General features: G+C 45.2%; 1 long non-coding RNA gene across 1 annotated transcript in view; it reads right to left on the minus strand.

Annotated features, from left to right (window-relative positions):
• LOC142785005 (uncharacterized) overlaps positions 1–2,026 on the minus strand; it is an 85,738-nt gene extending 83,712 nt beyond the window's left edge. Inside the window, exon 1 of the long non-coding RNA XR_012888816.1 lies at positions 1,777–2,026. This is a non-coding gene — a long non-coding RNA (uncharacterized LOC142785005). The remainder of the gene's footprint in view (positions 1–1,776) is intronic.
• Positions 2,027–25,722: the final 23,696 nt, after the last annotated feature.

Here is a 25,722-nt window from a genome sequence, read left to right on the forward strand (position 1 = left end):
TTGCATAAACAACCACACAGTACAATGATAATTACGCCATAACATACAGCAATATAATATATGCAACTATACGAAGGTAGTACATTCATGTATAAAAACCAACACTGTGGCAATAATAAGTCTCATGCTGTACATGTCAGTTTTTATTATCGTGGATGCTCGTTTGCACAATATTACTGACAAACGAAGGTGATACACACAAAATAACTGCAAGAACCTCTCTTTATGCTACGCTCAAGACACGGCTCCAGCTCACAATTTACACTATCACGTTCGCTTATCTTCAGTCAGTGTCAAATCGCCCTGTCAACACTGCACCGTTAGTTTTAGTTTATTATGCTGCCTCGATTATACGCAAGCTTTACTGAGTCAACTTACGAATCAGCAAAGCTTGAATATATAGTTTTTTTATCCAATAAACACTACATGACAGTTGCAGATCTCATTACGGCAGGAGCTAACATGAGGATGGGGGCTTCAATGAGTGACATCGGTAAATTAAGTGTGTTGTTCAAGCCATTGTTTGGATAAGACAATTTGTATAGGTTGTGGCAGCAACCTTAATGCAGTTTACTGCCTTGGTAAAGAAAAGTTCTGTTGTCGAATAACAAGCTCTAACATTCATTCAATGATTTTTATCGGGTATACATCTCAACACATTCATTACGAATCCTCAACTTTAAGGAATGCTTCTATTGTAATGATACTGGGTGCAAAACTTAAGGTGCAAGGGACAAGGCATTTAGCAGGGATGTGGCTGCTCAACAGTTTTATAACACTATGTCTATGTTGCTAAAAATGAGCGATTCCACAAGAGGACCAGAGCAGCAAACCGTATCAAGGTTACTGCCATGACTTGGACAAACGAGTTTTGTTCAAACATTCAAAACAACCTAATCCTAAAACATCTTGATTGGCTCCAAAAACAAACTTTCTTTAATTGTTTGACCCTCATTCAAGCCCCCGCCCACCTATCATCATCTTAACTTCTGCCAAAATAAGACAACTGTCATGTCAGTGGTTGACAGTATTTTAAGATATGGACAGTAAGCCTTTCTTCTCAATTTAATGCTCACCCTTTAGGTTTATGCTCTAATGACTGTCTTATCAGCTAAAGAATCCAGGGTAAAATGTGTGAAGGCGTCTTCAATTTTTAGAGTCAGAAGTATTTTTAACTCTTGGTGAATGACTTTAAAACAAACAATGTAATTTTATTCTACAAAAAAAGAATCACTCTTGTGCAAAATATACAAAAACAGTGCATTTTGCAATGTTTGATTTGATTGATATTTGGGGTTTAACGTCCCAAAACCACCATAAGATTATGAGTGACGCCGTAGTAGAAGGCTCCGGAAATTTCAACCCCCTACAACATTTCCGCCTCCATTGAAAATGCAGCCGCTGCAGCCGGGACTCAATCCCGCGACCTGCGGGTCATGGGCGAGTACCATTTTGCCGTGTTTTCTTGTGTCCAACATTAGCATAAATTGAAACAAAAATTATTTCGATATCATAGCCATCAAATTTTGCTGACAGAGGAACATAGACTGTGGTAAAAGCATGAAGCAACAGTCATGTGTCATTATTTTTCTCCCAGAACTCCATTTCTGATCACATGGTTTCAAAGGCCTCATCTGAATTAAAAAGTTTCTGCCAAAAAATTGTGCTTGAACAACTTTTTCCTACATTGAGGCATCAAAGCACCAGTTCTGGAAAATATTGCAAATGGTCAAGAAACCACATACTAACATGACAAGACCACGAACTCGCACTTACAGGTTAACGCTCAGTCACAGTTTCTGAGGCAGCCCGGTGGCTGCTGTATGTCTGTCTGTACTGCCTTCTGGCTGCCTTTGGGCCAGTTTTTGTAGAATGTCCGCCGAGAAAACAAAAAAAAAACATAAGAGGCAACTCACTTTTTCTAGCATGCCCCCATGTAACACCACTTGACTTTCTTGGCCTCATGAGGTAGCAGTTTCAAAAGCATGCTAACAGCTGCTGCTTTTGTATGTATATCTCATACCCCTTAGCAGGCTCCAAAATTAATGCCCAGTCACTGTTAAGCAAGAAGTCTAACAGAAAAAAAAGAAACATCATTTTATCACTTTACACTAGACGTAAATTTAACTTCTTAATACTCTTTCAATAACCTATTTTCCTTACGCATTATATGCATACATGTTGAAAAGACTGGGCATGGAAACATGGCCGCAGGTGAGTCAGGACACTTCAAATGCCAACTAACAATGAGAAGGCAGACTAACGAAACATACAAGATAGTTAACCAGAGGCCCATCATTAAACCTATCTTTATATAACGATGTAAATGAATGCCAAAATTCGAATCATGCAGTTTCGTACAAGCACAGAAATGAAGAAATGCATGTAATAGTTCAGGCTTGGCATAGCGACAAATGCCAGCTAACAATGAGAAGGCAGACTAATGAAACATACAAGACAGTTAACCAGAGGCCCATCAATAAACCTATATTTAAATCACGATGTAAATGCATGCCAAAATTTGAATCATGCAGTTTCGTACAAGCACACAAATGAAGAAATGCATCTAATGGTTCAGGCTTGGCATAGCGACATGTGGTAGTGCACGTGTGAGCCAACCATCGAATACCTTAACAAAGAAATCAAATGTTCAGCAGTTGTCTCTCACATAGACCACCAGGCATGCCGTCTTGATCAATATCTCCACTTGCCTTGTATCGTTTCTAGCTTAATGTCAACTTTTCCAGTTGGTGTTTCCGGTGTCTTGACTACTCTCTAGAGTCCATGTTTGCATGCCCTGCCTTTTACACATGAATACCAACCTACTAAGCAGCTCACCTCTCCTATTTGAAATATGTATACAATCTAGAATTACCACTTTGATGTAACAATAATAATGGTGTTCTGAATGTGAATGTTAATTCCAAAGCACTAAGGCCTCTAGCATTTTTGCCTCCTTCAAAAGTGCGACTGCTGCCCTAAAGATCAAATCAACTCATTGCGGGGGTTGTTCACATTTTAGCATGGTTGTAAGCAAGGTAAGATAAATTTTAGGACTAAGAAAAGAGCTCTAAGTAAAAGCAAGACACGCAACTAGCAAGGAGCCACATATTATTAGGCCTAGAGTCTATTTCTGGTAACCTAGAATGCTGTGGCGCAGGCCATGCACCACGGTAACAGCTCGAATTTTCTTTCTGAACCAAAGCTTAGTAGAGTCAATATTAATATCTACAGATTGCTCTGAAAACAGCAGTTATGATGCCGAAAAGTAAAAGCCGAAAGACCGAAAAAAGGCTCATTTATAATAAAATATTGAACACTTAATGATACAAGCACACTCAAAACTCCCTTTTAGATGCACTGGTTGAATAGGTATTAGGTAAACAAAGCAGCAAAGCAATGAACTGCCATCTATGTAGCTGGAAAAGCGGAGAAAGGAGGTGGCTCTAGTGTCATGAAAAATTCGTGAGAGTACTATCAACAGGAAAAGCTTGGTAGATGTTGAACCCACAACAAATGCGAATTTCCGCTACGTCGTTACTTAACGCTTAAATAAGACTGCATAAGACTGCATAGGTCAGAATGCGAGGTGCAGTTTGGAATATTTATTTCAAAATTACATTCTTAGACAAAGTGAGAATTTATCGTCATCAAACATTTCGTGTCCTGCAAACTTTTGCTGTTGATGGTACATACTGAACATACAGAATGTCTCATATAATGAACACATAAATATTGACAGAAGCTGCAGGCTATTTCTCAGATAATAATAGGGTTGCAACGCAATCACGAAGGTGCTGGAAGAAACGTGAAACGCAAGGCAGGGCAAGGAAAGCAAAGAGGACAACACGAGCGCTGACTACCAACTGATTTTATTTTTCACGGCACACATGAGAATATATACAAGCAACCTTTTAACATCAAACGTGAGCAACGGGACATGGTTCTGGGGGAGTGTCCGATAAAAAGAAAGCACATTGATAAAAGGGCTAACGGTTATCTAAAAGCGCGATCTCTTTGTCATACAAAGCCACTGAAAGCTGGCTTACCCATCTGTCAAAAAGTTTTCTTATATAATATGCCTCAGCTATTTAACGGGTTAATTTGTCCACATGGCGTACCAGCACACTCACGCCCGGAAATCGAGGCTGGCACCCGCAGCTTTTACAATGCAAAACAAGGTTTGAACTTATTCCTTTGCATAAATCGTTCATGTGCTCTCCCAACCCTTTATTAATGCACCGCCCAGTTTGGCCTATATAACAACGACCGCAGATTCTTGGATATTAATATTACATTTTTTTCATATCACGTTTGCTGGAAATACTAACCGCGAAGTGTTAAAACCCTTGGTATACTATGCTTCCTGCCACACGAAACTGGTCAAGAGAGCGATCGCTTCATCGGCTGTAAGTGCTGGCTCATCCAAGTCATGTCTAAACAAGACGACTGATAGTGTAAGAATGCAGATTAACGGACTTCTGTCAGCGGGATTTCCAAAATCTGTAATTTCTTCAGTGTGTGAAACTTTGCTGCAGAAAATCAAACAAAAACAAGAAAAGGCAGGAAGAAAAAAAGAGCAAAAAAGAGTGGCTGTCATTCCATACTTCCACAGGATATCTCATGGTTTGAAAAAGGTAGGCTCGAGATATAGTGTGGATGTAGTTTCATCAGCCCCGTGCAAAGAGGACAGATTTGCAGAATGACGGATGAGCGCCTCAGTGGAATCACCATAAAAAGTTGGACATGCGCCGTAAAATACGTAAATGAATTTATAGATTGCGCAGTTGGTGTTGTTTACATGCTTCCTTTACCGTGTGGTCGTTGTTATATAGGCCAAACTGGGTGGTGCATTAATAACAGGTTGGGAGAGCACATGAACGATTGAGGCAAATGAATAAGTTCAAACCTTGTTTTGCATTGTAAAAGCTGTGGGTGCCAGCCTCGATTTCCGGGCGTGAGTGTGCTGGTACGCCATGTGGACAAATTAACCCGTTAAATGGCTGAGGCGTATTATATTAGAAAACATGGTGACGTATGCGTGAGCCAACCCTCGGTGGCCTTGCATGACAAAGAGTTCGCGCATTTAGATAAGGGTTAGCCATTTTATTATTGTACCTTCTTTTTATTAGACCCTTCCCCAGAACTATGTCCGTTGCTCACGTTTGCTGTTAAAAGGTTGCTTGTTTTTTATATTCTCATGTGTGCCGTGAAAAATAAAATCAATTCGTAGTCAGCGCTCGTGTTGTCCTCTTTGATTTCCTTGCCTCACCTTTCGTTTCACATTTCTTCTAGCGCCTTCGTGCTTGCGCTGCAACCTTTATTAGCATGGAATTCAACCAACTAGCCCAAATAGCCGCTCTTCCCAGATGAGCATTGCAAAATATAAATCAACAAAGCCATGCAGTGCATAAATTGACAATTAATAACTGAAATGCAAAAGCTACTAAACAACCCCACCGTCTGAAATTTCTGATAACTGCAAAATTGTAAAACGAGAGCACGTTGCCAGAAATTTTGTGTTTACATGATGAAATGATGAAGTCACAGCCAATAAAACATACATTGTAGTTGTTTTCAGTTTTCTAACTCGGCTTCTTCATTGTTCTCATCGTGAAGAGGGGTACGCATACGTTACCATCATGACTACAGCCACATGGCAACAAAGCATAACATCAGTGAATGTGCAATCGACATGCAGCCATCAACTAAGCAAGGCCTCGTTCATGTGGCGCTGTGCTAGATCGGCATGATGAGGAAGTACTGTGCAAGGCATGGGTGAGATAAACAAGTATGCAGCATGCCTCACAACAACACAATCTATACGGTGTAATTTTAAGGCCAAAACACGATTTCATATTGCAGGGAGAACCAACCGACAGTCAGTGCAAGATCACATCACTTCATTAGCGAAGAGTGTAGACTGGTCAGACATGAAAGGGTCACGATAATTGTTTTTCAAAATGAAGTTTCGGTGATACTCACACGATGCGATTGCTGCTGCACTATGTATGAATTAGCAAGATGGTCTAGAAAGTGATAAAAAAGAAAGACAGAGCCAAAGCTGCCTAATGGCACTTTGAGAGAATGTAAAACACACTGTGCAAGGAATTACTTTTCAGGCATATCCCTATAAGATATAAAGCTGACAATTAACATGCTCAATCTATGCAACATAGGAATGTCTCACAACTTTGCAAGAAATTTACTGTGGTGGCTGCACTGTCTGTGTAGGCCAGAAGCAGCCGGCCGTGGCTCTCAGGCATCTCATCCATTCGTTGAAAAGAACTTGTGGCTCACATCTTTGTAGCACAGCTTTTGGGAGGTGCTTCTCGCGATAACAAAAGTAGCACAACACAAATATGCTTTGTGAACACTCCCATGAAATCCACATTGGTACCTTTAAAGAATTTTTCAGCTATGGACTGAGCCACAGCTATACTCTCTTCTGTTATAATGGAGCACTTTATTGCTTTCCCAGACCTCATTTCTTATTTTGACCCATGAGACAATCCAGCAGAAGTTAAGGTTTAGTTGGGAAGCAAAAAGTTGAAAAGCATAAATTTAATATACAATATAAAACATATTAGAATAATTTTGCATGATATCTGAAATTATAATTCTTGTAATGTCCCACCACCAAGAAATGAGCGAGCAAGCTGTGGCATTAAGGTGCCACAAAATAATGGAGTTTCTGGAAAATGCAATATACAGCTAGGTGATTCTGCAATTTGAATGTACTGTTACTACTGACTCTGTAGCTGCAAATGCCTGCTCAATCTACTCGAGTGCACTTAGCAAATTTGTGTAATGATACTGACAGACAGAGAAAATCCAGTTCTCACTTAGCTGCCCCCATCACAGCATCACGTTGCTTCACATAAGGGCTCCTGGTATGCAGGATGCAGATGCATGAACTTTGTGGCTATGTCGCACCACAGTGAACGTGATCGACATGTGCTCGAACTACGTGAGCAGCTGAAAAATTCTCTATTGTGCAATCAGCTGTAACAATGCAGTATTGCTAGCTACCAGTCGCTTCACCGTACACTCACAACAAATTTTGTCACCAGCAAAGTTTCACAGTGTCTACAAGCGTCTGAACACAGTATTTATTGCTACCAGCTGCTTTTTCTAGTTTTATATCTAGATGCATAGAACGTGCACACAGTAGCCAATAACTGCGCCATGTAGAAGAGTTCATTTTAGGTATTCTATAAAATTTATAGACAAGAATCAGGCACATCACTCAAGTCTGTTGTTTAGCGTCATAGGTAAAAGCGTGCTTGCAAACGTACACAGAAAAATTAGCAATTGATCTTGAAAAATGGTAAAAGCTAGGTTTATGTTTGGCAGAAACAAATCGCTTACAGTAAAGCCAGTCCAAGACACTGCAATGATAAGATTGTATATTTCATTGTGGGTCACTATTCTTCACACTATGCATGCATGTACAAGAAATATAACAAAGCTTGCTGCAAGAAAAAATAAAGTTTTACAGTTTTTGCTAAATTCCACTTGCCAGTACCCTATCCTACAAAAAAAACAGTTTGCGAAACCAAGTCACGTTTCCAGACAAAATGCACTTGCCATGGTGACAAATAGCTGGACTACTCTTCTACAGCATGATTTATTGGAACTAAAAACTATGATAACAATAATTTCTTCCTATAGCTAGCAAGAGCCTTTCTACTGTTGTTTATGTGAAGCAAGTTTATTTCAGTGGGAGGTCACAAGAATAAGGGTCACATATTAATGAGCGCAAAACGCAGTTACTGGTTGTGCAGCAATTTTCAACTATGCTCATTCATGGAAACCATTGCACTTCTCCCTCAAATAAAGGTCACACATAATTAACGCTTTGGCATGAATAATGTCAAGTTCGTAGGTAACTTACATCCTGATGTTACTCTGTATACCCCCGCTTGTTTTGCAATAATATCACTTGGACATGACTAGCTCGAAACAACACTCTTCTTTTTTAAATGAAACTTTGTACGCTACCTTTGAGTTAGCCACAGATGCTGAATAAGCACCTCTTATGGGATGCTTGGCTCCCCATGTGGTCAGCACTGCACAATTCGTCAGGGCACTTCTGTTTGTTACCTGCAGTACGCAGCAAAAAACTTAGGCATTCAAACAAAATCAAAGCAAGTATGGCAGCAGTTTCGCCCTTTGGAGATAGAGAGGGGGGGGGGGTAGTGCAGCATTGTTCTTCATAAGCTATACACATATGCATTAACTATTTTAGTTTGGCACATAAACAGCAGAGGAGACAAGCGGCTGCATATTTGAAATCCTCCAGAGACGGCAGAAACACTGACTTGGGATTTTACAGTATATATTCTGTGCCACCTATAAAAACTATGCAAAGTGCTGAATTTCACTAACACTGGCACACTACTAAGCCAATGTGAAACGACAACGTATTGCACTCGCTTCGCTGTCCAGCTGGTGCTTTCGAAATTTTCTGAAGTTGCACAGACAGGAAAGCGATCTGGCCAAATTTAAGCATACCCATTACGACAAACACCGCTGGCTTCAACTCCAAGTGACAGCACCAAATGAAGTCATTTAATAATGGCATGAGACTAATGCTAAACACCTAAGCAGTTGAACAAAAAAATGCAAGTATATTTCAGCTTTATGTTCGATTTCTATTAATTTTTCCGCGTGTCACCTTTCTTTGATGCTGGGTATCGAGATAAAGGCAAAATGTTTTTAAAATATAGTATTACAATATGTTTCCCAGCAGCAGCCATACTACGTTATACCAAGTGGTGCTAGCGATATCACTGCAAACATTGAAAGCAATGACAACAGCATATCTCAGGGACCTTCACAGTCTTTCATTGAGTAGCAGTTAAAGGCCGCAGCCGCTAAATGAACTTTGAACCCCTTCTTTCAGAAACCGAGTGAGCTGTTTTTCTTCAAAAACTTGCGGGCGTAAGGGGCAGACATTGGCGGAAGTAGATATAGCCCCGGAAACGGGTACTATACCGCTCGGAGTTGATGTGCCGGCACTCTTGCCAAACCGTTACAGCGAAAGCAGCTCCTTCATCCCTTTTCGCCCTATGAGCTTGGGAAGCTCCTGTGCTAACGCGATGTGCATTCCTCAGGGTCACTCCAATCAGGCGATCTTTTCCGTATGGTGTTTCCGTTGTGTTCTTTTTAATAGTCTTTTGTCTGATAGCCAATAGCGAGAGCCGCGATGTGCCACAGCATAGGTCACTGGCGTCCAACTGAGACAAGAAAATCACAAACGGTCACTGCGAAAATAGCGAGAGCCAAAAGGACAACAAGCTGGACGTAACTTAAGCAACTACTGCCGGCACAAGACCTGCAAACGGTAAAATAAACGCTGCCGGCAGAATATGCCGCGCTAATATTCATAAGTGCATTATTGCAATCAGATACAGCCCAGCTGTCACACCCCTGCTGATCAAAGTGGCTTGTTTGTCAACACGGAACACGCCAAGTGAACTTCGGTCGTGTCACCTGATAACGCAACTGCAACAAAAAGGATGGGATGCGCAGCTTTGTTGGTCGCTCACCCGCGATGTAGAGGAATTTTCGCACTATAATACTATAACGCCATGCATACAGGACACGTGACAGAAGATATCAAGCCCACAACAACGCTAAACCCCTGGTAACCAACTTCACGGTCAGGGGCACGTGACACCGTTGCAAAGAATTCGCAAATACGCCTAAACTGCGCGCGCCGAAAAAAAAAGCCGCTTTCGAGTAAGCCTCTGTGCGACTTCGAAGCAGCGTAAACATTCAACGCATGAGCATTTTGTCGGCAGTCAAACAGGTCAAAGGCGGGGAAATTTCCCGCCAAGCTTGGCGGGAAAGCTCCGACACAATGATGACTCGAACCAGTGAAGTTAATGACACCTTGCGCAAACTTCTGGTGGCATATTGTCCGACTTCACAGATCCACAGGTTAGCCGATCAGAATAGGACAACGAATACACGTCTTGGTATTGAGACGTCCCCCGCTACGCCACCGATCGCCAAAGAGAGGGAAGAACACTCAACCCCTTTTCTATCCGGTTCCCTCTTGGCTACGTGTCTCAATCATTTCTCACATACAGGGATTCGTGCTGGGGCCGGGAAGTAAGAGACGCTACGACTTGTTTCTGTTTACTGATTCATTAAATTTAATACTAACTTAAAACATCGTATACCGCGTACATCAACCACTACAATAAATTATAACACATGATTTGGACATTTGCGAAATGTGACGCCGGGCACATAAGGGAAATAACGGTGCCCATACAATGGTGCGACGATACAAAGTAAACACAGCCCGACACAAATGATAAAGTCATAAATTAACAAAACCGCGCAATGTCTCAATTCGCCACCTCCCTTCCCGCAAAGTTACTCTAAATAAGGTGCATAAAGTCCATCTCACGAAAGGTCCATGTTGACGGGGGCCTCGGAGCTGGTTGTGCAAATCGGGGTAGAAGGTTGGTTCTTTCCGTCGCGGTCTTATCTGTCTCCTTCCGTCGCCGTCTTCATCGTCTTCGTCATCGTCGCCTACGTCGTTCCTCTTAGTGGTTTCCATCTTAGCTTCTCTACCATTTCGAGCTCATCGCATCATCTCTCTGACTCCCTTCGACTCTTCACATCGTATCTCTCCGACCTCCACATCGTATCCCGGACTCTTCACATCGTATCTCGGACCCCCAAGCTCGTCTCGTAGTCCCCTTTTTGTAGGACCCGACTCCGCCCTACCGAGACACCAAAACCAGTCCGCGACTCCACGCGGCATATCCTTTCTTCTCAGTCCGAGTGTATCCTCTTCGGCGGCCGCCCCCGCGGCAACACCAGTAGGAAAACCCTCTTCCAAACAAAGCCGAGCAAGTAACGAGGTACAAACTCAAGCCTCAGGGAGAGGGATGATCGAGCCCTCCGATGACACTTTAATTACGGGCGAACAATGGTCCCGATGTTTTCGGTACTTGGCGAGCCGATGTCCAGACCAAGTTTCAACATTTCCCTGCAGCTCGGCGTTTCCTGCGAAATTCTCCGTAGCCGCCGTTTCTTCGTCGTTCACCGCCGCGGGCGGCCATCCGCGCAGAACGCAGTAAGAGCCCTGGCGCCACGGAGGCTGACGGAAAGGCATAATGGACCCGGCACCGGCGCCTGCCGCAAAGGTCGCTTTCCCCGAACCAATAAAAGGGTGTTCTGCTGCTCCCCCATGCCACAAATCTGAAGGGTGCGCGCCGATTATTGTACTCTGTCACACGGTCTGTAGACGACAAGGCGCCGCCCGGTCCGCGACTTTGCGTGGGAGAGCCCGTGAGAATAGTAGACATAATTCTTCTGGTACTTAACTCCGGAATGCCCTTTATGCGTGGGTTTGAGAAACGAGCGCACACATCTCGAAAGGAGCGGGGTTCAGTCCGTGTTTGCTGGGATGTCACAATCCCTTCATCTTGCAGAATTTTCCCAGCGGGGAAATTCAAACGCGAGAAATGCGGGCGCATAACGCCTTTGGGTTGCGCAGCGAAATTGAGACACCGCGGCAGTCTTAGGAATACGATAGGCGAACACAGTACACTTGCGATTCAGCCGTGGCGGTGGCGCGTCGCTGAAAGGAACCAATCAGATTGTCGCTGAATCATCACCCACCACGAAGCAGTTTGATTCCGTATTTCTACCGCGCACAACACACTTGAAACCTTCAGAATCACTGCAGAAACTCGTGGATGACGCGTGGACAAAACGCACACTGGTCACAGCTGCTGGTCGGATGCTTTGGCACGCAGCGTTCAGTCATGAGTACGGAAGGTTCACTACCATGCGAGCACAACACACACTTCGCCTGCGCTGTCCAGTCTCGGCACAACCAAACAGAGCATACACACATTTCATTACGCTTTCATTCGACGCATGCACAAACTTTTAAGATCTTATCTAACATTTCAAACCAAACTAAAAGCGGGATGGCGGGAGAACATTGGTCATACACACAGCAACACCGAATTACCCTCGCGTACCATCTCCTGCCTGGCCTCCTTTCAAAACATAATCAACAAAATAAAACAAGTTTACAAGCCAAAGCTAAATAAAATAAAAGAAAACTTAAACTTCGACACAAGGCCTCAACTAAAATAACAAGCACAATGACCAAACAAAATTTACAGAACAAAAATGACATACAACATTGCGGACTCTTCTGACCCTAGCCGATCCCCGAGCGCTCAGCGTCTACCCGTATGCAGACCTCTTCCCCGACTCCGAGTCCCGGACCCTCGTTGGATGGTCCGAACTTCCACCTACTCAACTCAGTCGCGGAGTGCGAAGCTATCTGACAAGACGACCGCTGCGCATGCCCGGGTTTAGTGCGGTGTACATCCAGTATGCTGCAGTTCCCCCTAGGCCCCACAAAAATCACCCCTTTGCAATCTAAGCATTCCTCAATCTCATCTACTCTCTCCAACGTTCGGTCTACCACCGTGTCGACCAAGACTCCCACAACTGCATCCTTAGAAAACCCATTCTCATCCAACTCCATATCTGCTACTCCTAGTGGTAATGCCTCATCGTCTCGTGGGACCTTTGTGGTAGAAACCGCAACTAAACCATCTGCACATGCTCCAGCGACCTCGACAACCTTTCTTTCACCCAGTGGCATCAGGGTGTCAGCTTTCCTCTCAAACACACACTCGCTCAATGGCGGAACATCCTCCTCGATCACGGAAATTACATTGACCACCTCCGCACACGCTGAACCGTGACTCATTTTTAGGGAGCTTATTTCCTCGCGGATATTTACGACTGCGATTGACCTCTGCGCGTCAACGTCATGAGGAGGGGTTGCGTCTAGGTTTCCAGATTCGACTTTTCCCGCCCTCTCCTTGCCTTTGTGAATGCGGCCGCCACCTGTCGAATTCCGATTTCGTCGCCGGTACCGGTGGCATTCTCGCCGAATGTGACCAAACCTGCCACAGTTAGAGCACACGCCGGGACAAGGGAGCTGCTTCGGGAATTCCTGCCAATTTTGTGTCATCTTTTTGCGTACTGCAGCCAAGCTCTCCACAAGTTTTTCGAGGTGGTCAAGGTGGCTATGCATCTCATGAACATCCGTGTCCTCTTCTACGTATTGAATGTGTAACGAATGGCTGCTCCACACTTTCTCATTGTGTTCCTCCTTGACCGCTATGGCAACGGCCTCGTCAAACGTTTTCGGGTCTCGAGAGAGAACAAATCTGCGGACCGGATCCCTGAGGCCTAATAAAAATTGCGAGAGCAATTGTTCGTCTAGAATTTCGCGGCGCAGTGAAGCTTTCGCCGGATCCTGACTATCGGAGCTTGCCAGGGTGGCGGTCCCGAGGATGCGCAAGCGACTTGCAAATGACCGCACCTCCTCCTCTGCCCCCTGCCTCGCGTTTAAAAACCGCTCCGTTTTAAAGATAAGTGGCTCCGTATCGAACCTCTTGAGGGCCAAATATTTGAATTCAGAAAAATTTGAAGCCGCAGCGACGCCATCATCCCACCACGCAAAATCGTGCGCCGCGCCTACCATCTTGCATCGTGCTATACAGATCAACTCATTATCCCGCCATCCACCCAAGCGACCAACCTGCTCCAAAATTTTAAAGAAGACCCCAACATCCGGACCCGTATCACCTCCCGTAAACGACGGAACCATGTCCGCTAACATTAACGCACTCATTTCTAGTGGGTCGTCTCTGTCGGTCATCTTGGTAGTCTGCTCGTTAATTTTGCCGCCTCTCCTTCCCTAGTACGAGGGTGAAATCTCGCACCGTTGCCCCAGCAGTAATCCCACCGCTGCCACCACTTGAGACGTCCCCCGCTACGCCACCGATCGCCAAAGAGAGGGAAGAACACTCAACCCCTTTTCTATCCGGTTCCCTCTTGGCTACGTGTCTCAATCATTTCTCACATACAGGGATTCGTGCTGGGGCCGGGAAGTAAGAGACGCTACGACTTGTTTCTGTTTACTGATTCATTAAATTTAATACTAACTTAAAACATCGAATACCGCGTACATCAACCACTACAATAAATTATAACACATGATTTGGACATTTGCGACATGCGACGCCGGACACATAAGGGAAATAACGGTGCCCATACAATGGTGCGACGATACAAAGTAAACACAGCCCGACACAAATGATAAAGTCATAAATTAACAAAACCGCGCAATGTCTCAATTCGCCACCTCCCTTCCCGCAAAGTTACTCTAAATAAGGTGCATAAAGTCCGTCTCACGAAAGGTCCATGTTGACGGGGGCTTCGGAGCTGGTTGTGCAAATCGGGGTCGTAGGTTGGTTCTTTCCGTCGCGGTCTGATCTGTCTCCTTCCGTCGCCGTCTTCATCGTCTTCGTCATCGTCGCCTACGTCGTCCCTCTTAGTGGTTTCCATCTTAGCTTCTCTACCATTTCGAGCTCATCGCATCATCTCTCTGACTCCCTTCGACTCTTCACATCGTATCTCTCCGACCTCCACATCGTATCCCGGACTCTTCACATCGTATCTCGGACCCCCAAGCTCGTCTCGTAGTCCCCTTTTTGTAGGACCCGACTCCGCCCTACCGAGACACCAAAACCAGTCCGCGACTCCACGCGGCATATCCTTTCTTCTCAGTCCGAGTGTATCCTCTTCGGCGGCCGCCCCCGCGGCAACACCAGTAGGAAAACCCTCTTCCAAACAAAGCCGAGCAAGTAACGAGGTACAAACTCAAGCCTCAGGGAGAGGGATGATCGAGCCCTCCGATGACGCTTTAATTACGGGCGAACAATGGTCTGAATGTTTTCGGTACTTGGCGAGCCAATGTCCAGACCAAGTTTCAACGTTTCCCTGCAGCTCGGCGTTTCCTGCGGAATTCTCCGTAGCTGCCGTTTCTTCGTCGTTCACCGCCGCGGGCGGCCATCCGTGCCGAACGCAGTAAGAGCCCTGGCGCCACGGAGGCTGACGGAAAGGCATAATGGACCCGGCACCGGCGCCTGCCGCAAAGGTCGCTTTCCCCGAACCAATAAAAGGGTGTTCTGCTGCTCCCCCATGCCACAAATCTGAAGGGTGCGCGCCGATTATTGTACTCTGTCACACGGTCTGTAGACGACAAGGCGCCGCCCGGTCCGCGACTTTGCGTGGGAGAGCCCGTGAGAATAGTAGACATAATTCTTCTGGTACTTAACTCCGGAATGCCCTTTATGCGTGGGTTTGAGAAACGAGCGCACACATATCGAAAGGAGCAGGGTTCAGTCCGTGTTTGCTGGGATGTCACAATATCGCAAATCACCGTTGAACATGGTCGTTTCTAACGAGCCACGACCTTCCGCCGTGACAAGTGCCCTGGGCACTTGTCACGGCGGCAGGTCGTGGCTTCGAAAAACATCCAGAACGGCTGACAGACGTGTTATATGGCTGTCAAAGGTAGGTGAAAAGACGACGACATCGTCTAAGAAACATAAGCAGATGGACCACTTATATCCTCGGAGAAGGGAGTCCATCATGCGCTCGAAAGTGGCCGGCGCATTACACAGTCCAAACGGCATGACTTTGAACTGGTAGAGGCCGTCGGGCGTAACGAAAGCGTTTTTTTTTTTCACGATCCATGGGGTCGACAGAAATTTGCCAATAGCCGGACCGAAGGTCGATAGACGAAAAGTATTGGGCACCATGGAGGCAATTGAGGACGTCATCAATCCGAGGCAAAGGGTAGACATCTTTGTGGGTCACTTTGTTTAAATGGCGATAGTCCACGCAAAAGCGCCAGCTACCATCTTTCTTCTCAACGAGCACGACTGGGGAGGCCCAGGGGCTGGATGAGGGTTGTATTACGTCTTTAGAATCATTTTATCCACTTCATTTTGAATTACTTGGCGTTTCTTGTGAGATACGCGGTATGGACGCCGCCGTATAGGACTGGCATCACCAGTGTTGATCCGGTGAGTCACTGCAGTTGTTTGGCTGAGAGGGCGGTGGTCAAAGTCAAAAACGTCTGTATATGATGTTAGCAGACTACGGAAGCTGGCAGCTTGCACTGCAGTGAGGTCGGGAGCAATCATCTTGTTAATGTCATCTGCAGGCAGGGTTTAATTGTGGCCAAGACAGCGGCATGTAGTATCGGTGTCCAAACCAGTAACGTTGCAGCTGTCAAGTGGAGATAGGGTGGCCAAAGACATGTCTTGCGGAATAACTTGAGTCAAGAGACTCACGTTGAGTAGTGGTATAACCAGTGTATTATTAGCGACGGCGACAACAGTGTGAGCAAGGGCGACGTCTCGGGCCATCAGTACGTCGACTATAGGAGTGACGAGGTAGTCACCGTCGGGCACATGACGTGAGCACGACAAAGTGACATATGTAGCAGCTTGCGGAGGCAAGCGAACGTGGTGACGAGAGCATAAACGGGGAGAATAGACTGCTGGAAAATCGGCAAACTGCGGCAGTTCAAGCTGAAGAGCACCAGTGGCACAATCAATGAGCGCAGAATGCCGTGACAGGAAGTCCAAACCAAGTATTAGGTCATGAGGACGCATTTCAATGACGGCAAACTGAACTAATGTAGGATGACCGGCAATGGACACACAGGCCGTGCACATCCCTTGAACAACAGGGGTCCTCCCATCAGCGACACGAAGTTTGTGGGAAGCGGCAGGCGTGAGCACTTTATGTAGGCGTCGGCGAAGGTTCGCGCTCATTACAGAAATGTGCGCTCCAGTATCTATTAGGGCAGAAATAGGCACACCATCAACGGCAACGTCTAACAAGTTTTGTCTCGTCGGAAGTGTCAAGAGAGGATTTGTGGAGGGCGTCGAAAATGCAGCGTCACCTCCGGGTGCTGCACCGTTTAGTTTTCCGGGTAGGCAGGAGTGGGGTTGAATGGAGACGACGGCCTGCGAGTCTGCAGTGAGCGAGACGACTGGCGACGTCCTGGAGGCGAACGCGACTGATGACCATGCGGTGACGGAGATCGGCTGTTAAACTTTCTGTAGTTGTTTTGCGGAGAAGGCTGCGCGGCAGACGCGAAGCGGGTGCTGTCCTGTCGGTAGTGAGGTTGAGATGAAGTCCGAGGTGGTGAGGACCAGCAGTAATTGCAGTAACGGACGACATGATCGATACGGTGGCAATGAAAACAAATTGGTCAATTGTCAACGGTTCTCCACGCAGCAGGGTCGCGGGATCGGGCCGTAAACTGCTGCTTGTGATAGGACGAGGGTGGACGCCATGAAGCTCGCTGCGGGCTGGGCAAAGCGCACACCGAGGGAATACCTATGCTGGCGAGTTCTTGGTGGACGATGGCTTGAACCATAATAGCAGTGAGTGGGGTGGTGTCACTTGCAGCGGTGTGAGCCGGAGCAGAGGCAATGGGTTCAAGTTCGCGCCGTACGATTCGGGTCACCTGATTCGATGAATCTAGAGGTGGTGGCAGTGTTCTTGCATGGTCTTCGCAAGATGATGTTGCAGCCGTATTCGGAAGGCGGGTAAACACGCTGTTAATCCGCCGGCTCTTCGCTTGCTCAAAGCGCCGACATTCTTTTATAATGGCGTCCACTGTAGAAAAATTTTTGCAGATGAGGAGGTTGAATGCGTCATCCGCAATCCCCTTAAGAATATGCTCGACCTTGTCAGCCTCCGGCATCTCGGCATTGGCTTTGCGACACGACAACACATCTTCTATATAGGAGACGTAAGACTCGGTCGAGGTCTGCGCCGGAGACGCGAGCATTTTGTTCGCGGCCATTTTTCTTCCAATCGGCTTTCCGAACAGGTCCAGCATTTTCTCCCTGCACACTGCCTAACTCCCAAGTTCTGTTTCATGGTTCTCATACCACGATTTGGCGGTTCCTCTAAGATAGAATAACAGGTTTGCCAGCATAAGAGTCGGGCCCATTGGTATCGAGTACTCACACGTTCGTACTCTGCCAGCCAATCTTCAACGTCAACTTCATCTGGATCGCCGGAACCGCTGAACGTGCCAGGATCCCGTGGGGGTTCGAGCACGAAGGTTGTGGCCGCAGAAGGAGATGTAGTTACCGCGTCATCTCCGACCGCAGGAACACCAGGAGCAGATACAGACGCCGTACTCTTCGTCATCGTTGTGGAATTACCCTTCAAACGTCGGCCGCTGCGAAGTTCCGTTGCGAGGCGGTTACCCAGCACCTCCACCAAATGTGACGGGGCGAGGTCTTGGCTTACAGGACAGCGTCCACCGAGAATCGGCAGCCGAACAAGATGTCTGAGTTGCCTCTCGCGCAAGCGCCTAACGCACAGGCGCCTTCTTCATCTTCACTAAGTGCCACGCTTGCTCCTGTCGATGATGCACCGTAACAATATCAAACAAGCGTGGCTGCTGTGTGTTCTTGCCTCTTGCCAAAAACAAAAGGGTGGGGGGTAATGTGCGGGGCGTGTAATCCTCGAAAAGAAAGAAGAAAACGAGAAATATTTGCGTCATAACACCCCTCTATTATTATGAGAGACTGCGTGTGGTAGTAGTCTCTAGAAATTTCACTATCTGCCATTTAAAGAGATAATGAATAAAAATGATAAAAATTGGCGAAAACACTGATATTCTGTTAGGAAGGCACGCATGTTCCGCTAAACAAAGTTCACATATTTTTGAGTAATTTGGTTGTATTTTTGGTAGATTGTCATCGCGCGGCGGCAGCACGTGAGCCTTGCCTTCACATTCTCCCAGGCGCACGCAGGGTGCAGGTGTTCAGACCCTTTTCTTCCCTTTTTCCCCTCTCCTTTCATCCTACTTTTTACTCACATAAAAGCGCTGATGCTTTAGCTCCAAGCCAGGAGCATTACTCGCTGCCAGTGCCGTTTGTACTGGGGTCATTTCATGCCAAACATACCAGCTATTTTGGCAACCACCTCACATCAATTCGAACAAATATCCTGCTGATTTACTGCATTGAAAGCAGTGAATCACAAGAATATTTCAGGAAGCGAAAAATTGTGGTCACGTGAGTGCTTTCGGAATTTATCCAAATGTCTTATGGCTGTTGTTCGTGAAAAAAATTTATTTTTTAAAGTGTCACTTCCTCTTTTAATACCACATTTTGTTTTTATAATAAGTAATGGTGACTGTGCAAGATGTCTTAAGCTAATAATTATTAGTGTGATTTTTCGCCCACATTCACTTACAAGAATTTAGCCGAAAGGGGTTATGTTTGCAGTTTTCCTATTGCAATAGTGCTCTTTTAATGAATATCCGAGAAATTAAAAATTACTCCATGGGAGGTATATTTTGCAAAAAAAAAAAATAACTTTGCACACCTCAAGTCTGAAAACTTCAGGAGAAAAGCTACAAATTTCCCAAAATCATCAACCTTGTCCACATTGAGTACGATTTGCACTACGTGGTGGTCTAAATGTAACATTTATATCCTACTTGAAAGCAAGTATGCAGTTCTTTTGATATCTTAAGTTTTATCATTACAACTTTCGTTTCATGAAAGAAAATAATTTTTGAAGTTTCCAATTGGTGGCTATCTTTCCATTTGTATATGGCAGCTTCCCTCTTGTTCTTCGCGGCCCCGGCATTCCTCAAGACAGACAGGGCGTTTCCTTTCTGCCTGAGTATAAATCGACGACATGCCTCGCACGTGGTGATTTTATCGCATGCGCCCTTCGTGCGACTGAGATGGGTCGACTTGCTTCCCGTTTGCTTCAGCCGCTTTCCTAGTGCTCACTCGCGTTTATTTACCCGCGGCTAGAACACGCCATTTCCGGGGGGCTGTTATTGCTTTGGACTTTGTATGGTGGGAGACAGCGATGCCGTAGTATTCATATTACAGTAAAAAGATTAAAAAGGAACTATGAAAAAACGAATATTAGTTACACGTACCCAGGCTCTCTGTCAACACAGCATGCCCCCCCCCCCCCAAAAAAAAAGTGGTCTGGTAGTGGCATTTCGGCTAGAAAATAACTAATCAGAGCAGCCAACTTCTAGACATTTCCATTAGGTCCACTGAAGAAGGACATTGTCTCCGTACCTACAATAACAACCACACGTTCGTTGAGATCCACGGCCATTTTTCATTTCATTTTCATTTTATTACCTTAAAGACCCCTTAAAAGGGGTATTACATGATTAGTGGGAACACATTAGTACATAATTTTCTTACTGCATATCTAAACACAAAAAAGAAAAATGCATGTGCTAAAGTATATAATTTGCATAACATGTAACTGAACACGAGAAAAATACAGAAACACACAAGGGCGAAGGTGTTACATACGTCAGCACAAGTACAATAAATAATACGTCAGCACTAGTACAGTAAAACTATTATTTCACTTTTTATTGCGAAAAGTGCGCAGTGATACTCTCCGCAAACGAACACGGGAAGTGATGGCGGCAATCTGCTGGGGAAGGTTGTTCCAATCTGTAGCGGCATGGCAAAATAATGACGCGGAAAAGGTACCAGTGCGCATGCGAGGGCGGCCCACTTGGAAAGTGTGCCGTTTACGATGAGATGCTCGGGCAGCGGGGAGGATATAGGGGGGCTGATGAAGCGAGGCGTGATAAAACTTGTGAAAAAGTGAGAGGGCTGCAATGCGCCGGCGCGTACTAAGGGGAAGCAACTTCAATTCTTTCGTTAGGTAAGATATGCTCATGTCATATGAATAATTGGAATGAATGAACCTTGCTGCACGATTTTGAACGGCTTCGAGTGCGTTGATGAGACATTTTTGGTGAGGATTCCATATGGCAGATGCATATTCCTGTTTCGAACGGACTATTGACTAATATGCCAGTACTTCAACCGGTTCGGGGGCGCATTTCAGATAACGCTTGAGAAAACCAAGTGATTTGTTAGCAGAAGAAATGATGTTAGTGACGTGTGTGTGCCAGGACAAGTCGTTCGATATAATAACACCTACGTACTTGTAAGACTGCGCAGAACACATAGGAATGTTCCTGATTGTGCATGTATAAGGAAATAGGTCGTGCCGATGAAAAAATACCATCAGTTTGCCTTTCTTAGGATTAAGTTCCCTTAACCAGCGGTCACACCATTGCTGTAGACAGCTGATGTCCTCCTGAAGTAAGTCTTGATTCAATGTGTTAGTAATTGTTCGATAAATGACGCAGTCATTTGCGAACAAACAAACGTTGCAAGACACGTACATAGGCAGGTCATTGATGTATATTAGGAAGAGTAAAGGTCCGAGAACAGATCCTTGCGGCACACCGGAAGTCACTGGTAGGGGGCTAGATGCACGGTTGTTAACTGTAACGAACTGAGCTCAGTTTGTCGAGAACGTTTGAATCCATCACAAAATGTCGCGGTTAATGTTCGCAAGAGAAAGTTTTAGTAACAGACGTTGGTGTGGTACCCTATCGAACGCTTTTGCGAAATCTAGAAATATCGCGTCTGTCTGGAGGTTTTAATCTAAGTTGGTATGAATATCATGCAGGAAAATAGCCAGTTGTGTTTCGCGGGAAAAGCCTTTGCGGAAACCATGCTGTGAATAAACAATTGTATCGGGCCAGTTGGTAAGGATCCATCTTGCTAGGAAGCGCAAGATGGATCCTTTCACCCCCTTTATAAACTCTGAAGTTTGCAATAAACGTTTAGTTGAATTTAAGCGCATGTGTTGTGTGTTCTTTGTAATAGTGGCTGCGCTTCCTAGCAAGATGCATGCTGTGAAGAATGAAAGTATTCGTTCTAGTCAAGAAATTTCATAATTTCTGTGACATGACGTGTTCCATGAGCTTACAGGGCACACTCGTTAATGAAATTGGACGATAATTAAGCGGACAATTCTTGTCACCTGCTTTGTGGATTGGAAAAACCATTCTCACCTTCCAGTCATATGGCATTTCACCAGTTGAAACTGACTGCGAAAACAGCAAACTCAAGAGAACTGCGGTGACATGTTTAGCATTCTTTAACAGTTTCAAATTAATGTTATCCATGCCGGTTGACGATGTGAGTTTAACATTGTCGATTAACGATGTTATGCCATCTGGGGAAAATGTAATGGTCGGCATATGACTTGTTGCATTGGTATACGCGAAAAAAGAGGGGGCGTGGTGAACTTTTCTGTAAATACAGACACAAAGGCTGCCTTAAAAATGTTCGTGCATTCTATATCGTCGAACGTTTAACCTTCTTCATTGGTAAGTGTTCCACTGGGCCTTTCTTGAGGATTTATTACCTGCCAGAATTTTTTTGTGTTAATGAATAAAAGTTTCGGAAGGCCATCGCAAAAGAACGCATCTTTCAACTTGCGAATTGCTGATAGGTATGTTCGTTTAGCAGCGTAGTATTTTCTCATGCAAACGTGTCTGTCCTGCATTTAGCGGCGCGATACATGCGTTTCTTTTTGTTTTCTAGTTTTTTGAGCGAATTATTAAACCATGGTTTTTGTTCGTGCGTTCGAAAGGTAATTTTTAGTATGTATCGGTTCGCTAAGTTGTTTATTTTCTCTTTGAATATCAGCCAATTTCCATTAATGGTGCGGTTATGAAACTTACCTTGGAAGAAAGGTAGAAAACTTTGTAAATGTTCACATATTGCATCATAATTACCTTTTTCGTATAAGTGTATAGTTTTTTCGCGCTTATGCCGCAAAACTGGAGCAAAGCGAAAAGAAGCATGGATGACCTTGTGGTCGCTTATTTCTCTAAGAAAGGTAATGGACGACTTCATCCCACGAACTGAGAAGCACCCGTGAGTTTTACTTGTTTTTTTCCGTGTCTCTGACGGACAGTTTTTACAGTGTAGCGCACCAATCGTAAAGCACCTTTTTCACATGCGCCCACGTATTCCGGCCACATTTGCATCATCCGTGTATTGTTGTAACGATTCCAAGTTGCAGTGTTTATAAGCGTGGAGCTGGACGCCACTCCTAACAAAAACAGGCAACTGTTTTTGCCGCCAAGCTGACGAAACGTAAATGAGCTCTCTTGATCGCTTCGCAAGCTTTCCCAGCGAAGGCGAGAGAAAAAGCTGTCGTTCGATTCCGCCACACCGCGTAAATGGATGTCTAGCCATGCTTACCCTTCTACTTACTTCAGTTGTCCGTTAGAAATGTTCTGAAGCTCAAATGCAGGAACATCAACCATCATAACTAACTGCGTCGAGGGCGGTCTTACCCAGTGCCCGGCTCAGTGAGCATTAGGCCTATAGCGGGTTGGCCGCGTCGGTGTATATGTTACCGGCGCTTCTTACTTCGTGTACACAAAATTTTCAAGTGTAAGAATAACTGTAACGTATAGTTTAGACATCAATGAACCTAAATCAACTATTTTGCCTTGTGTCGATGTTCGCACAAAGAGCGCTGACGATCGACGCGTCGCGGTTTCAGCTACGCAGGCTGTCACCGAAAGCTGCCGGCCGCACTTAGCCGGTACTTCTCTGACTTATATGTAACAACACGCAATTTCCAGTTGGTAATTTGGTACGCCTTCGTGAACTGATTCTTTGGAATGCGTTTTAATATTGCATTAGTATTTTTTGGGCGTATTTTTTTTTATGTTGGTACGTATATATAACTGCTTATATCTACGCTAGCACGCCCGCCTTATACTGCCAGCGGGGGCCAGAAAGACGGCTGTCGCTCGGTATCGCCACTCCGTAAATGCATGTCTGTCAAATATTGACCTTCTACTTACTTCAGGTACAATTGAGGTAACAGCTGCAACTCAGCTGCATCGAGACCGGCCTTACCCAGTGCCCCGTCCCAGTGAAGCCTATCGTGCCGGTCACGACGTTGTACATGCTGCCGGCGCTTTTTTACTTTAGGTAGGGACGATTTCAAAGTGTAAAAATGACTGTAAAGTGCAGTTTAGACAACCCTGGGCCTAAATCAATCATTTCTCTGCGTGTGCGGTGCCCGCACGAGGAGCGACGCCGATCGATGTGTCGTCCTTTCAGCAACGCAGGCTGTCACCGAAAGCTTCCTTCTAAGCGCAGTAACTGGTACTTATCTGACTCGTATCAAAGAATACGCAATGTTGAGTTGGTAATTTGGTACGCTTAGTGAACTAACACACTGGCGTACTTTTTCAGTGGATTGCATTACTAATTTCTTCGGTGCTTTTTTAGTTGCAGGTATCGATATAACTGCAAATATGTGATCTGGCACGTCGGGTGTACACTGCTAAGTCATCGCGTGTGCAAAAAAAAAGCTCAATATTCAGTCGTGTGCGCGCATGTGTACCGAACAAGTGATCTTAAATCATCTGTACATGTTGACCAGTAGCAAGTGCGAGAACCGACTATCAAAGGAAAAAATTCCGCCATATCCACGAAGTGAATGATGATGAGTGGGCGAAGCTCCGGAGGTAAACCTGGTAAACCATGAATCCTCTGTACATTTTGCCCACTCGATTTTATTACATCGCTCCCCCTAGCGTACGTCGCCGCACTAAATCGAACGATTGCCTTCAACCAATGACACGCACCATATGTGACATCATTCCTATTTTATAAGATCTCGCGTCTTTCATCAACTACAAGTACCGCTTTTTAGTTTATAACATCTTGCATCTTTTCATCATCAGCTACAAGTACCACCATCTAGTAAACACTACAAGAACTAAACGAGAGGTGGCTACATGGATGGATGGATGGATGCTATGAGCGTCCCCTTTATAACGGGGTGGTGACAAGTATGCCACCAGGCTCGACAAAAAAAAAACAAAACATTTTTTCTTTTTTTTTATGTTGGCCTAATGCCTCTACTTCGATAAATTCTATCTTAATGGAAAAAAAAGGTAAACTTTCAGCTTAAGTTCTCTGCCATTTACGGCACACAGTCCATATTTTATTTTTCCAATATTTATTTTTGTCCTTTCTCTCTAATTTTATGCCACCAATACTCTAACCGTCTCTTACTTATTTCAATCGCGGGTGTGTTCAGCTTTCCATTGTCCCTAAAACCCAAGGCTTCCTGTAGGCTCGTGCCCAAACGTACACCTGGGTGGATATCTCCACATTCAATCAGAACATGCTCCGCCGTTTCCTTATCTTTCCCGCAGCATGTGCATTGTTCTTCTTCTTTACTGAATCTTGCTTTATAACTACGCGTTCTAAGGCAACACGATCTCGCTTCAAACAGTAAAGCGCTTCCCCTTGAATTATCGTAAAATGCCTCCCTCCTTATTTCATTTTTGCCCTTTCGGTAGTTACTCAAAGCCGGTTTTTTCTCCATAGCTGCCATCCAGTAAATCCTCTCGGCCTCCCTGACTTTTCCCTTAACGCTCTTTGTTGACATATGGCTCACAATACCAGCCGTATATTTACTAGTGAGTCTTCTAGTTCTTTTTCTCCACTGTGTGTCCACGCTCTTCCTATACAAATAACGGAACACCTTCTCTGCCCATCTACTCTCCTTCATATTTCTTAGCCTTTCTTCGAACCTTATTTTGCTCTGCGCTTCCCTCGCCTCAAAACCTGCCCACCTCATATCGCCCTTTACAGCCTCGTTTGTCGTCTTCCCGTGAGCACCCAACGCGAGGCGTCCCACAGTCCTTTGATTTACATCCATTCCCGATTGCACCTCTGCCCTCATGCACACCACTGAGTTCCCAAAAGTAAGCCCTGGAACCATTACACCCTTCCACAGACCACGAAGCACCTCATACCTATTGTATCCCCACAACGCTCTGTGCTTCATTATTGCCGCATTCCTCTTTCCTTTTGCTGCCGAGGCTTTTTCCTGTACCTCCATGTATCTATCACTCTCATTTACCCATACTCCAAG

This window comes from Rhipicephalus microplus, unplaced genomic scaffold, assembly GCF_043290135.1.
Source record: "Rhipicephalus microplus isolate Deutch F79 unplaced genomic scaffold, USDA_Rmic scaffold_16, whole genome shotgun sequence".
Classification (NCBI taxonomy): Eukaryota; Metazoa; Arthropoda; class Arachnida; order Ixodida; family Ixodidae; genus Rhipicephalus; species Rhipicephalus microplus.